Raw genomic sequence first — 6,210 nt, forward strand, 5'->3', positions numbered from 1 at the left:
ATCAGAAATTTTAAATATATAGCAGACAAACACACTAATAACATGGGAGCGTCTAAACAACAAAACAAAGATTGTTCAACATCATGGTTTAGGGGAAGGATACAAAAAGCCATCTCAGAGATTTCAGCTGTCAGTTTCCACTGTGAGGAACATAAGTGAGGAAATGGAAGACTACAGGCACAGTACTAGTTAAGGCCTGAAGTGGCAGGCCAAGAAAAATCTCAGATAAGCTGAAGTGAAGAATGGTGAAAACAGTCATAGTCAACCCACAGACCTGCTCCAAAGACCTACAACATGATCTTGCTGCAGATAGTGTCTCTGTGCATTGTTCAACTATACAGCGCATTTTGCACAAAGAGATGCTGTATGATGCTGTAATGCAGAGGAAGCCTTTTCTGCATACACGCCACAGAGTCGCTTGAGGTATGCTAAAGCACATTTTGACAAGCCAGCTTCTTTTTGAAATAAGGTGCTGTGGACTGATGAAAATAAAATTATTATTTTTATTTAGACATAACAAGGGGCGGTATGCATGGCTGAAAAAGAACACAGCATTCCAAGAAAAACACTTGCTACCGACAGTAAAATCTGGAGGTGGTTCCATCATGCTGTGTGGCTGTGTGACCATTGCAGGTACTGGGAATCTTGTTAAATTTGAGGGTCACATGAATTCTAGTCAATATCAGCAGACCTTGAATATGACCTTAAACACTTCTCAAAATCTGCTAAGGCATTCATGCAGAGGAACAAGTACCATGTTCTGGAATGGCCATCTCAGTACCCAGACCTCAGTATTATTGAAAATCTGTGGTGTGATTTTAAGTGGGCTGTCCATGCTTGCTCGGAAACCAACAAACCTGACTGAACTGGAGATGTTTTGTAAAGAAGAATGGTCCAAAATATCTTCAACCAGAATCCAGACTCTCATTGGAAGTTATAGGGAGCATTTAGAGGCTGTTATTTCTGCAAAAGAAGGATCTACTAAATATTGATGTATTTTTTTTTTCTGGTGGGGTGCCCAAATTTATGCACCTATTTTTTTTTTTTTTTTTTTAAGAATTATTGCACACTTTGTGTAAATGCTAGAAACTTCATTTCACTTCTCAAATATCAGTGTGTTCATCTGCTATACGAGGTCTATTAGAAAAGTATCCGACTTATTATTTTTTTCAAAAACCATATGGATTTGAATCACGTGTGATTGCGTCAGACAAGCATGAACCCTCGTGTGCATGCGTGAGTTTTTCCACGCCTGTCGGTTGCGTCATTCGCCTGTGAGCAGGCTTTGAGTGAGGAGTGGTCCACCCCCTCGGCGGATTTTCATTGTCAGGAAATGGCGGAATGATTTGGGCTTTTTTTCCATCACACTTTTTTCAGAAACTGTTAGAGACTGGCAGCTGGAAACCATTCGAAAAATTTCTGGCTTTCGGTGAAAATTTTACGGGCTTCACAGAGAATAAGGACTGTTACTACAGCTTTAAGGACGGCTTTAAGGACGCTCGGCGCGCAGCGCTCCGTGCCGCCATCGAGAGCCACAAACCACCGGATCATTTCTAAACGGATGGCTCTGTGGATCCGAGACCATCGTGTGCACTTTCTCTGGTTATCACAAGAGCTGGACATCAACCATTTTCTGGCAGATTTCACTTTTAACGAGATTTTGTCATGGAAAGCCGAGCGGAGGCTTCGCGCGTCACGACCGATTTGCTGATGGAGTGAGACAAAGGAACACCTCCGTTTTGGTCTCACAGGACGGCTTTGAGATGGCGTTCAGACAGCTGTCGGTGGTTTTTCCATCGAGTGATTATCCGAGAAATTGTGGATGTGCGACGCGCGAAGCCTCCGCTCCTCTTTCCATGATGAAAACTCCTGTAACAGTGGAATGTGCCGTTCATTTCCAAACTGGACGCTGTGTTTTATCTGGGATGTCGTCTGACTAGCACAGGAATTGTGAAAAGACGTGGACATCAGCACTTTTTTGGCACATTGAGACAGACGTACGGAGGAATTCCGCGCGTCGCGGCGGTGCCGCATGGCGCAAAGCAACACTGTGATGAAGCCTCATGGGACATGTTCTGGCATGTCCAGGCACATCCACAATTTCTCGGATAATCACTCGATGGAAAAACCACCGACAGCTGTCTGAATGCCATCTCAAAGCCGTCCTGTGAGACCAAAACGGAGGTGTTCCTTTGTCTCGCTCCATCAGCAAATCGGTCGTGACGCGCGAAGCCTCCGCTTGGCTTTCCATGACAAAATCTCTTGTTAAAAATGAAATCTGCCAGAAAATGGTTGATGTCCAGCTCTTGTGATAACCAGAGGAAGTGCACACGATGGTCTCGGATCCACAGAGCCATCCGTTTAGAAATGATCCGGTGGTTTGTGGCTCTCGATGGCGGCACGGAGCGCGGCGCACCGAGCGTCCTTAAAGCTATAGTAACAGTCCTTATTCTCTGTGAAGCCCGTAAAAATTTTCACCGAAAGCCAGATAAATTTTTCGAATGGTTTCCAGCTGCCAGTCTCTAACAATTTCTGAAAAAATTCTGATGGGAAAAAAAGCCCAAATCATTCCGCCATTTCCTGACAATGAAAATCCGCCGAGGGGGCTGGACCACTCCTCACTCAAAGCCTGCTCACAGGCGAATGACGCAACCGACAGGCGTGGAAAAACTCATGCATGCGCACGAGGGTTCAAGCTTGTCTGATGCAATCATACGTGATTCAAATCCATATGCTTTTTGAAAAAAATAATAAGGTCAGATACTTTTCTAATAGACCTCGTATGATATATTTAACTGAAATTTTTGATGCAGACAACCAATGATTTATAAAGGAAAATCATGAAAATTATCAGGGGTACCCAAACTTTTGTATGCAACTGTGTGTGTGTGTGTGTGTATATATATATATATATATATATATATATATATATATATATATACACACACACACACATTTAAGAAGACCGCAGTTGTGATCGATGTGGCAATCCCAACTGACAGCAACATCAGAAAGGAGGAGGATGAGAAAATCTTGGAAGTACCAACGGCTGAAGGAGCAACTTGAGCAGATGTGGAAGATAAAGTCCATAGCATTCCAGTGGCAAGAGGAGCACAAGGAGCCGAACCGGAAGAGTGGCTCCAGAAGATTCCAGGCACAATAACGGCGGTCTCTGTCCAGGAGAAGTGTGCAGTCCTAGGAACAACTAAGATACTGTGCAGAACCCTCAATCTCCCAGGCTTCTAGTAGAGGACCTGAGCTTGAGGAACACACATACCACCCTCCCAGGGGGGCGAGAGGAAGAATGTCAATTCAACTTCTGGGATATTGATCTGATCAGTTAAGTGGCAGAGGGGGGTTGTTAATCAGTTTCAGCTGCTTTGATGTTAATGAAATTAACAACAGGTGGTAGCGTGGTGCAGTGCCTGGACCCTACAGTGGTTGCATAGGTAGTCCAACTCCTCCAGGACAGCACATCAATATGTGCCATTGCCAGAATATGGTTTCTTTCAGCACAGTCTCAAGAGCACGGAGGCGATTCCAGGACACAGGCAGTTATTGTAGGAGAGCCGGACAGGGCCATAGAAGATCCTTAACCCATCAGCAGGACTGGTATCTGCTCCTTAGTGCAAGAAGGAATAGGATGAGCAGTGCCAGAGTCCTGCAAAAATAGCCTCCAGTAGCTCATTGGTGTGAATGTCTTGACCAAACAATCAGAAACAGACTTTGAGGGTGGAGTACTGTAAGTGGGCCCTGTGCTTATTAGCCAGCACCGTAGAGCTTGATTGGCATTTGCCTTAGAACACCAGAATTGGCAGATCTGCCACTGGTGCACTGTGCTTTTCATAGATGGCAGCAGGTTCAACCTGAGCACATGTGACAGACATGAAAGGGTCTGGAGACACCGTGGAGAATGTTATGCTGCCTGCATTACTCAGCGTGACCGGTTTGGTGGTGGGTCAGTGATGGTCTTTGAAGACATATCCCTAGGACGCATAGACCTCTACAGGCTAGACAACAGCACCCTGACTGCTATTAGGTATCAGGATAACATCAGTGGACCCACTGTCAGACCCTACGTTGGTGCAGTGGGTCCTGGGTTCCTCCTGGTGTGTTGACAATGTGGCAAGCGTATGCAGGCAGTTCCTGGAGTTTGAAGGAATTGATACTATGCACTGGCTCTCGCGTTCGCCTGACCTAAACCTAATAGAACACGTCTGGGAGATTATGTTTCAGCCCAACCGACACAACTAGGTTGTACCTCAGACTGTCCAGGAGCTAAGTGATGCCCTGGTCCAGTTCTGGGAGGAGATCCCCCGGACACCATCCATCATCTCATTAGGAGCAAGCCCAGACATTGTCAGGCGTGCATACCAGCACACGTGTGTGTGTGTCGTTGAATTCAGCCCTCTGTAGGTTAAAAAAAACTTTCATTTCCATCAAACGATGGCATCCTTCCTAACACATTACCCAGTCCATATCAGGAAAGATAGCATGATTTTTTTTCCCCCTTTGAGATTTGATGTGTTTTCAAAGTGTTCCTTTAATTTTTTTGAGCAGCATATGTATGTATGTATACACACACACAAACTCGGTCACAGCAGAGAATAAAAGTCACATTTCAGTTTCCAGGAAAAAATCTGGCAGGCTGTTCTCTTCCTACACAATAAACACACAGACAGGTTATCCAGGTCAGATCAAGTGGAACACCGTGACCACGGTCCAACACCCACCAGCAGGCATAACTCCATTTAAGGGCACTGAATAAATGATCTTGCATGAAGTCTTTTAGTACCACAAACATTTCCACATAGTTCCCTGTGTTAATGTGATGTTTTCTACTTGCAGTTTTTTCTTAAGAGTATAATGCTTAAATTTGAACATTAATTTATAACCGTTGGCGTTGTTGGCGACTAGTCAACAACGCCAACCAACGTACATGATTAATTGATCTTAATTAGTCATCCAAAACCTAGTAATCTGACAATAACTTGATTTATTTAGGAGTATTGCACACTTTAGCTATTCTGCACAAGTATTTAAAACTGTAGTACTTTAAGCATATTTTTAAGTAAATACTTTGTACTTTTGAGTAACATTTTAAATGGAGAGAGTTCCAATTTTATTTAAAGCTACAGTGTGTTGAATTTAGGGGTGTTTCTTAGCGGAACATATCATTCATAACCTTCCGTTCATTAGTGTGTTATTACCAGGAACAACTTCTTGGTGTTTTCCTAAGCTTAGAAATGAGCCCTCCATATTTACATGAGAGCGGGCTCCTTCACTGAGACTAATTTTGCACTACCACGTTTACACAGTAGCCCAAAATGCACATACTAATGTAATCTTTCAATGCTTCAGGAATCCATGGTTGCACCCTGTACATTGTCTACTAGCTGCTAGTGCAGGCTAACATGTGGAAAACCCCAGTTTTTTTTTAAACAGAGGATCATTCATTTTTTTTTGACAGAAGGCAAAGGTGCACAAAGCACAAACAGAGACAAAACAGACCTGTGATTGGTGAGTGTATAATGTAAACTGCAACCTCACCACAATAAATCCTCCACACTGTAATTTTAAGTTTAAAAAAATAACACTCCACTTCCACCACTGTAAATACTAAAATGCTTTTCACAAGTCTGAGCTTACAACTGAAGCATTCCCTGTTGTGCACACCCTGCTTAACAAACATTTCTTCCTATAAGCCTGTAGCAAGTTCCAGCCTGCAGACAGACTGGTAAAATCAAACACACATGTTGAAGACTAATAGTACATTTGTAAATGAATTTGTCCTGAAGAGAACTAGTGAAGGTTTCCAAAATGAAGAATTATAAAACTTAATTAGGAGGGGGGGGGGGGATCTTCTGTAAAGTGCAGAAGACATCTGCACTACAAATCTGATTGGCCTGGTCAGGGAATGCACATGATGGGATAAATACGCCGAGGTAAGCTTTTACTAGGGTGCCTCGGCAGACAAATTGTCTTGATGTAATTTGGGAAGAAATACACCATGCTAATAGAGTTAGACGGCCGCATCCAGCCTCAAACATCTCTGCTGCAGCTCTGGCTGGCTGCCCAACCTCTGGAACCCGAATTACTGCTTCATCTCTCTGAGCAGCCAGAGCCTGCGGGAGGTTTCCCGCACTGTGCACAACGTGCACTGTACTGTTCAGCCAAATGCAGTGCTTTGCAGGGAGCTGCTGACAGCAT

This window comes from Thalassophryne amazonica, chromosome 7, assembly GCF_902500255.1.
Source record: "Thalassophryne amazonica chromosome 7, fThaAma1.1, whole genome shotgun sequence".
Taxonomy (NCBI): Eukaryota; Metazoa; Chordata; class Actinopteri; order Batrachoidiformes; family Batrachoididae; genus Thalassophryne; species Thalassophryne amazonica.